Here is a 10,446-nt window from a genome sequence, read left to right as displayed (position 1 = left end):
CCCCCTTTGCCAGCTGTTAAACAAGGAAATGGAAATATTCTGCTTTGTGGTTGTGTGGCAGTCAGTGGCACAGGAAATGCAAGAATGGATTTCATTAAATTTTGAATGCAAATGTCATGCAGTCAGTCAAGAAACTGACATTGAAAAGAGGTCCAAAGCAGACCTCAAAATCCACCTCACCGTCCCCTGACTTGAACAATCACTGGAAATCTGTGGGTAGATCATAAACATGCTGTGTGTGCTAGACAGCCTAAAAATACCCCTAGAACTTGAAGACCTGACAGAAGAGTGGATGACAACTCCCAGATGAAGAAGGAAAAGACCCCCACAGTAGTTGGATACTTAGCTTACTACATGACTGTTGTGGCTGGTTGAGGTGGAGCTCATTTTTATCTCTTTATATACTGTTAGTTTCATCTGCAGTGATGTTTTGTAATATAAATTAACCAGCTACCATAGCTGCCAAATAAATGTAATGGAATAAACAGTGTATTTGCCTCTGAAAACCAAAAGGAGGAGGCAGCATAGAATGCAAATATACTAGGCCAATAAATATATTAGAATTCACTATGATAACTCTGAACACTGAATATCTCATAGGAGTGGTATCTGGCTGCTATGTTGTTTTCAGCCAGCATGTCTTGTAATTTTGACGTAGTATTTCATCATTTTGACTGTCAACTTCTCAGCTATTTTTACTCTAAGGCAGACACAGTTTCAATAAGCATGTGTAAAGAAAAGTTTGCAGTATTTTGACTTTCAACTGTCAACATCTTGCACAAAATGTGTTTATGTGTTTGCACAATTTTGAAAGACAAAACTTTGAACTATAAAGTCAAAATTTCTACTTCTTAAGTCAATTTTATGCCTTTTAACTCAAAATGACGTCTTATTATCTCCCAGTTCTGAAGTACCAAGTCATAATTTTGATTTAAAATCTCAATATCTCAATTAATATCTAATTTGAAAATCTAATCATTTTTGATTTAGTATTTCATTCTGGCTATTTTTAATACCATGGTGAAAGCATATGTGTGTAGAGAGAAAAGGAGAAATAGAAAGTGAAAAAAAATGTGTTTATGAGTTTGCATGCTTAAATCAGTACGTCTCTGTTTTTATAGATGTGTGTGTGTATTTCTCTGCGTATGTGTATCATCTCATAAATTTAGTTTTAATGTGTTTTGGCCTGCAAATATGTGTAAATGATTCAGGTTTGAGCACTCCACCCTGTTGAAATGATGAAAGACTTGGCAGCAACATAAGTTTCTCCCTTCAAACAGGAAGAGGATACATGACACAATGTGAAATTAAATTTAATTATCTCTAAAATAATATCCCCCCACCTGCTGAAGATAAACATATTTATCCAAATGGGTGTGAAGACTTGAGGAAGCAGGTTTGAGATCAGAGATGGATGGCTTGTGTGTGAGGGGAAAGAGGAAGGGAGAAGAGAGGATGTAGGGAAGGATAGAGGAAAGGAGGGCAAAGGATTGCAGCTGCGCGTTTGAATCACTGCTTTATTCAGAGTTTGGACACACCGAAAACAGGATGGGAGGGATGAGGAAGAGCGGTTGCAATTTAACAGTTTAAAGGGTCGTCTCACCCACATAAAAGACATGTTTCTTTTCCCCTTTTAGTAAATATCAACCCGTAAACAGTTTTCATGGCGACCTTTCCCTGGTAGGAAGCAGTTCAAATGAAAACTGTTGACAGTGAGGTCTGTGGATTATCCAGAATAACATTGCTTATGGAAAGAGAAGTGGCTCCACCCCCACTGTATAGGGGTGGAGGCATCTCAAAACCTGGGCAAATTAAACCAAAACTATCTGCACGAATAAAGATGAGTGAGAACTTGAACCAGCGCTTCGATACGTTTCCAGATAAATGGTGAATGTAGAGCTGTTAACCATTCTCAAAGGAAGCCACTATAGCCGATCGAGGAAATCTATACCTCACAGCTAAAGGGCTCATCTATGAAAAACATCACTGTTGCTGTTGAGGCCTTGAGGCTTAAAAACAATAAAGAAGAAAGCAAAGGAAATTACATGGAGAGAGAAGGGGAAGCCCAGCTCCCGAAAGAAAAGTCATGAAGCGGTATTGCAAATGGTAATAACCTGGCTGCTTTCATTGTGTAACGATGGCTTTTGAATGAGCAGTATGAAATACAGTACGAAAGCACCTGCGCAGAGGGAGAACAGTGGGCAGCGATGGAGATTATGTCACTAAAGCACCCACTGGAGAGGAGGATCCTGGACCAGAGGATGATGGGTGTGCGTCATGTTCTCAAATCAAGCCCACCATCTCACACAAACACACACACACACGCACACACACACACACACACACACACAAACATACACACACAGTTTGCTTGACTCATGTGTGTACATGACCAGAGAAATGTCAAAAACACAGCATGACACACACACACACACACACACACAAACTCACACAAACTACACAGCGCTCTGTGTCTTGATAACCTAACTACAAATCACCACGGCAACTGAACACTGATAGCACTTTGTGCCAGTCTTGCTCTCCATGTCTCGCTGTGTTTGTCTGTCATTTATACGCCGTCAAGAGTCACACAAAAGCAACATAAAACCAACAAAGACTTGTAAAATTAAAAATGATGATAAGTGATTAGAAGTTCAACCTTCTTGGTTAATTTTTGACGGCTTTCCGTGCATTCATTTCTGCCTTTTAAACCGTTCCTGTACCCCACATGCGTGGTATCCTTGTTTTCAGCACAAACTCAGCTATAAGTCTGACCTCTCCTTTAGTCAATTTAACAAAGTATAAAGCTGCTAGAGACCCAAAACACATGAATTTTAACACAGGCGTCTATAAAAATTCACAAAGCTTTCTTCACAATAACTCAAAATACTATTACAGAACAGCTCAATGTTGTAAAAAAAAACACACACAAATGCAGCAGAAATATGTATAAAATGTAACTATAATATGTTCTATTTACATATAAAGTGATTTTTATTTCAAGTCATTTTTCATTGAAAGTCTGTACGCCTGTAAATGACTGAAAATATTAATCATTCAAGGTTTTAAGAAATTCTTTTTAAAAAAATGTGATGGTCTATAGACATAGACTGTGTCACTGTGTCACATCAACACTTTCTACTGCTTTATAAATAAAGTTATGTTACTACAAATACAATATGATTAGAGAAGAATTAAAGACAGAGAGTTAAATACAAATGTAAGAGAAAGCCTGTTCAAACAGCTTAAAAATGACTCTGCTCATCAAGGTATACCAGAATTATTCATAAGCTCAAGTGTATTTTCTTAAGAGTGCTTACCTGTGGCTGCAGCAGGTGCCCCTGGTCGTACAGTAGGACAGAGAAATGCCTGGAAACTAGAGGCACACAGCTCACTGACAGTCCCCATCACAACACTGTGAATTCAGGAGTTTGTGACAAAACAAGCATTTCAGGCTAACAGTACCCTCTCAGCATCTCTGTTCTTTTACTCCCCCTTAAGACGGCATCACACTTGACTAAAAGAAGACCGAAGCAGCCGCAGGCTCCAGCTCTGGTCACAGGGAGAAGCTTGATTGAATAAGCCGAGCTTCAGTGTTTTCTCCTCCGACTGCCACCAGACTCTGACAGACTCTCAGAAAAAAAACACTCTCCACTCTCACTCTCTCTCCTCCCTCCTGCCTCATGTTCGCACACTTGACCTCACTCCTGAATTCAGCCTCACACACTCCACACTACCACTACTGTTCACACAAAAAAACTGTCACTTTGAAACACTTGTTGATGGATGTCTGTGAAGTGAAAAAAAAAAAAAAAAAAACATTCTCCACGTAAAAATGCTCATAAATACACACATAAAAGAACAGACATACTGCATATAGACACACACCCACTGCTGTGTTATTTTGAACAGTTGTTGATGTATTCTTGGAAGTGATGACAAATGCACACACACATGCACGCAACCTTGTATCCTCCTGCTTCACGCCCCCATACACACAGACACGCGCACGCACACACACACACACACACACACACACACACAGACACACACACACACACACACACACACACACACACACCCCCCCGAGCCCAGTTTAATTTAGTCAGAGCTGAGCAAACACACACTCATTCAAATGCAGACACTTACTTCATATCACATATCACATATATTCATACGCTTAAGTGAGAAAAAGTAGTAACAGTACAGTTTAAAGATACTCATTAACAAGCAAAAGTCCTTCAATGAAAATGTATGTGAACGTATTTGTATTTAATTTAAGTTCAATTTTATGTGAATTTGTCATTAACAAGTTCAGTACAAACATTAAACAGTATAGATGGACCCTATAGAGAAAGAAACAATCAATTATCAGTTAGTATCACTAGTAGAAAAACATACTACTGTATATACTATATATGCTGTATAATCTTAATACTTTCTTGACCAGTGTAGCTGATTCTGATTCAAGTGACATGTAACAAAAACAAACAAAAAAAATTCCACCTACTGCAGTTAAAGATCTTAATAATAGCAGCAGTAGCAGTAATGATACCCGTGGTAGCCTTCAATATAAAAGTAGCAGCGGCCGACTGGGCACGTTAGGCAACTGTCCCGCAGCCTCATAAATCCCAAGGCTCACTGTGTGTCAGCTGGTTTGTGGTCATTTGACTGATATTTTAAAATTATTTTTATTTTTCATTGGAAGCATGCAGCAGTACCGTATCAACTGACATGACAAGAGAGGGCCTTGATGTGGGTCCTCTGTTTTATTTTCTAGTCATAAGGCCTCCTCTTGAAGAGGGTCCCTTTGTCTTTCAGTGTTATATTGAAAATACCACACACCACACCAGGGTCCAGGCAGTATTCAATTATAGAAACACCATAAACAATGAGGAGAGAGTGGGAGGAATGTTAATTCAGCCATGGCAGTAACATTTTTATCATCTTTTTTAACAGCTAATTTTTTACTTTGAGAATGCACAGACAGCAAGGAGCCAACTGGAGTGAGCTTCAATACAAGTCCATCAAATTTAAAACATATTGCACAGCTCTTCCCCAGTACACAGTGCTTTATTTAAGGTCAATGATATTTCCTAAATAGTATTCTGAAGAGGTAGCAGTAATGTCAACAGTAGCCATTTAGTTAACAGCAGTGGCAGTAGTAGAAGCAGTAACTATGATGAAAGGGTTTCCCATCATGATCTTCATGTCATGTATAACAACTTACTGTTTAAAAGGTGTGAAGAATGCTAGCAGTTGTTAGAGAGGCTCATCTATAGGCCTGCGTACAGCTTCTAGAGCTAAATATATTCTGCATCTGCCATAAAGGACCAGTGCCACTATTCAGGCAAACACTGTGTGTGAGTGAGTGTGGAAACATTTCCCCTCTTCTGATACAACTTCCCTTCTAGTTCTTTGAATTTCTCCGCTGGCCCCCACACCTTCACATGTGCTACATTTCCCATGAGAATCACTGGATTTCTCGCTTTCTCTTTAACTCATTAAATCTATTTGTGTCTTTGATCCTCACCCCCCCCTCCGCCCCCCTTCCCTCTCTGTAGAGCCGACCTCTTTCCGTTGCACTTGACCCTTTCCACTCTCGAACTTTTTCAGCCACTTTTCAGTCCACAGTGTTTTCATCTTTCCCAGAGCGTCTGTTCTTTCTGTCTCTAGGTGAGAACAACAATTATACAAAACTACACATAGTATTATTTTATTATGACAAATGTAACAAAATTAAATACATGTAGAAAATTATATTTATGTGCAATTTTACAAGATGAATTTACATCTTGCATTTGAGATCATGACCATAATGTTTCCCTAATCTCACTAACAAGATGCATTTTGTGGCTTTATAAGTTTCAAACTCAAAAATACAATACAGAGCTTCAGTGGGGTCCAAAATTATTTGACCAGGCTACTTTCCTATCAACTTAAATGGGAAGAGTTTTAGACCCCACTGTATACTTATAAAAATACATGAGTATATCTAGTGTCACAGGTGGCAGGTGGTGCTGACAAACAGAGGAAGAGTAGGTGGAACGATGTAAGTAGCGCCAGTGAACTTTCATGTGATTTGCATATGAAATAAAAAAAAAAAAGAGAGAGGAAGTGTGTTTCCACAGCATCAGGCTTCATCGGGCAGTGATGCTGACAAACTGCCCACAAATGGACCTTTCCGATATATTTTGATGATATATGCAGTTGGGTTAAAGTTCCTTGTGTTGCACTGTCTGCTGCTGCTCATTATTTAAACTGATGCAGGAGGCAGCTTCCGTTTCACTGAGTGGGAAGTGATATCAAAATGTATAAAAATATACATGTATAATCCCCTGTTTAAAAAAAGATCTTTCTGGCCCACAGCCACACTATTTTGGTCCACTATCACTGTTCTCATGGTGTCAATTTAACACTGTTTTCATGTGAAAAAGCTCTAAACACCAACCATCATTATAAAATATCAGACAGTCACAGCTGCCAAGGGTTGGTTGAGACAAAAAACAGAGTTAAAAGAGAATGAATGTTACATTCATCAGGTGCAAACATGACTCCAAATGAATGATAATGTTGCTGCTTAGCTGCTGGACGTGTAAATAAGTAACTGTTTGCTAACATGCCGTATTAACTGAAAAGTAGGGGTGGGCAGGTCGATCCCCAAAATATCAATACTACCCACATAAAATCTTGTTTGGGAACCAACCAACCAACCAACCAACCAACCAACCAAAAACAAACAAGCCAACAAGCCAACAAGCCAACAAGCCAACAAACAAACAAACAAGCCAACAAACAAACAAACAAACAAACAAACAAACAAACAAACAAACAAACAAACAAACAAACAAACAAATATATTCATCATGTAAGATCTCTAAGAAATCCCTCATGTTTGGTAAATTATTTGGTGGTAGTTAAAATATATTCAGAAGTAATGCATTCACGTCATAAATCATATATAACATATTTATCTCCCTTACTTGTTAGTAAATAGCTATTTTTAACAATGAAAAGTAGTATGGGTGTTTATGGCCATAGTATTACGCATAAAATTTGTGGTATCGTCTGCCTCTATTTAAAAGGTGATGTTGACATACCCTGTTTTCTTTAAAACAAATTTATTCAGTTAGTAATAATAAAATAGGAATATGCAGTTCAGCTAACCATGTACTATATTAAACATACCATTTAATGTACAGTACCAGAGTTAGCTAACATTTCACTGAAAACCACAAATGTAAGCGTGAAGTTTTAGCCACTAGCTTGGCTAAAATGAATCAGATAACAGGAGAGAAGTTGTCTGCCATGGAGTCTGGTGAGAGGAATTCAGAGTTAAAAGACAAGGTCGAAACCAGAATGTAAACTCTCAAAGAATGCTAAACATGATGCGAATTTTTTCAGGTTTAAGATAACCCATTAGACTGATTTCCAGGCTCATGAACTGCTGCCCACATCTCATATTTTCTCAGCAAGTCAAATAAAATGAATTAAACTGATACACAGGAGATCAAGTGTATTTTCACCAACAGATATTTGAGAAAAAGGTTTGAAAACCATCCTTCTAAGTCTCAATAACTGAGAGCTAGAATTATGATAACTTATTATACATTTTAGGTAATATTGCTTTAGTGTTTAAGGGAGAACATTTCACTTTTCAAAGCAATGAGAGGACTGATGCTTTCAAAAGAGGAGATTTGATTGTAGTATTTGATATAGCATGGAGTGTCCTGACCTGAAGGTATCTAAGAGAATAAACCTTTGGCTAGGAAAAATATCTCAAACAAACTTTAACAAGTGAGGCAAAGCATCACTGAATTGGCCTTTGAAACATCTTAAGTGTTTTCCATTACATTCAGTCATGTTTTTTTTTCAAGACAATATAAAGAAAAGAGGATTGGAGGCAAAGGACCTTGTAAGAGAAAAATGGAACCCAAAAACATTACATAGAAAAAGATAATAATCTAGTTTCATGGTAATCCATTAGATTGAAGTGTATTAAAAGTCCAGATCTGGTGATGAGAGGAACTAGACTGTTGCCGTTGGATCACTAACAAGACAAAATGATCCAATTTGTGTGTCCTCATATTTAAATTATTGACCTTTATTGTGTGAATTCCTTAGGTGTTGTGAGTGTAGTGATGCATCCTTGAGCTATGACTCCACATGACAGTCAGACTCACAAGTTAAGGAAAATTCAGCTCAGTTATCTGGAGACATCAGTGTAATGTGGGGAGTTTCTTTCTCCGACAGCTGCTTCAGTTATGATTCACATTAGTAACATCTCATAAGAATGACTGTGCTCCTTGTTTAAACCCCTGAGAACTGCAGCAAATGTGGCGTAGAGATTGTGGGTGGGATCAGCCACATGTTGTATACATCACAACTTTATTATCAGTTAAGTGTTTTTAACCAACAACACTCTGGGGATGGAAATGTTGGTCGGACTGTCCACCACTGCGATCCAGACTGAAATATCTCAACAACTGAGGGATGGACAGCCATGAATTTTTGTACAGGCATTCATGGTCCCCAGAGGATGAATCCTACTGACTTCCTCTGAGTTCTTGCACCAACATGTTTAACTACTGAGTGGACTGCTGTGAAAGGTTGGTCAAGACATTAAGTGGGTTTCTATCCACCTGTTTTTACACATTTTTTCAATTTGTACATAAGAAAAAACCCTGAGTGGAAACAGCTTGAAATATCACCAAAGAAAAATGTAATCCTTATTTTATCCTTGGCTGAGATGGAAAAGTTATTGTGTCCACAGAAGCAAAATGTGACCAAGTGCAACAGGCTTAGCAAGTAAAATCATGACATATATGACGCGTGTGACTGAGCTAAAGACTACAGATGGAGGTAGACGATGAACCACTGTTTGTAGTTTTACTGGCACTCTTTTAGTTACGTCAACTTGTTGTATCCTCTTCTTCTACCATGGTTCAATGGCACACAATGTATTAATTCACATTTTCTTTTGCGGATTTTTCTCAAAATTCGGTTAAAATTAGCACTATGTCTGGATGAAAACCTGGTTAGTCATGGTCCCCAGAGGATGAATTGTGAAGACTTTTCATCTTTTTTGCTCCTGTAATTATGGAGCAAACGGCAACGACCTGAGATCTGTCTCAGCTGTGTCTAACTTTTTTCAAGGGTTAAGATTTGTTTCTAGATTTCTTGCGTTTTTCTTCTTGTTATTGTTGCATTACCTTGTATTGTACTGTGCTATGTTGTATCTTTTCTTGTAATTAAATGTGCTACATTAATACAACTGCTGTACCTTCCTGTTTCAAAGCGTGGGGTCAGATAAGCAGAAGAAACCTTGTTTTGAAGAAGCTGCTGTGTCCTCTGGTGGCCACTGGGCGGCATCAAAACTACAAGGGACGGTGTTTGTGCAAATGTATAAATTACTTACACCAGGAACATAACAGTGCAGCTATACTGGACCAAATTTGAGTGATATGCTTTTATGTCAGCAGGTTAGAAAGACAACCGATGCATTATGGTTTAGTACGGGAATATGAAATCCTGTGAGTTTGAAATGAGCTTTAAATCTCTGCTGTATGAATTATGCTTTTTGTGGGGAATATTTTGGAAGATTCAGCCTTCTGATCATGTATTAGTTTAATTTAAATTGATAATTCTCACTGTCACTGTCCTCAAACTCTTTATGCCATAAATGTACCTGTGTCCATTATTGCCTCTAAGTATTTTAGCAAAAACTTTGACCAAGTCATGTCACATCATCGTACATCTCTATCATTCAAAATTCTATTGTCTTTACCAGTAGCCTAATTAACTGCATCGTCTTGCTATTGCCATGGTATATATAGAAAAATAAAATGTCTTTAAACCATCAAATATGACTCTTTAAAGTCTTTAAAGTTATTTTGATGTTAAGGTGTTAAATGGTCAAATTCATCCTTTTCTGCCACATGTGGCTCTACTTTACTACTTAAAAGGTGTCACCACCCAGTAATACAACATCATACTCACTTCATCTCCTCATTCAGCTCATCAGAAGCATGTCACCAGATATATCAACGGCTAAATATTTATGAATACAGGGGAGTAATTGTCATAAAGACTTTCTGCTGCCTTTGGTCAAACATTATGTTGATAATGGTTTACTTTTTTTTTTTTTTTTTTGGTTCACAATTCATTTGTTCACAATTGTTGCGCTTGTGTGGATGAAAACTTCCTGTCTGCCGTCTCTGTCTTGGGCAACCAAGATTGCAAATCAGAGGTTGCAGCAACGCTTCAGGGACCTCACGTAATCAGAGTTTCCCAACTGGTTTCATACACAAAGGGAGAAGTCAAAAACATATTAAGAGAAGTGACAAAGGGCAGCCGTCGACACCCTGCATCAGTCCACTTCACCTAAATATACTTCTGATTTAATTTACACTCTCCCTCATGACAACAACGACCTGACCTCAGAGT

Source organism: Seriola dumerili, unplaced genomic scaffold (assembly GCF_002260705.1).
Source record: "Seriola dumerili isolate Sdu_G_001 unplaced genomic scaffold, Sdu_1.0 BDQW01000068.1, whole genome shotgun sequence".
Taxonomy (NCBI): domain Eukaryota; kingdom Metazoa; phylum Chordata; class Actinopteri; order Carangiformes; family Carangidae; genus Seriola; species Seriola dumerili.
The sequence above is the reverse complement of the archived record's forward strand: the minus strand, read 5'-3'. Positions refer to the sequence as shown.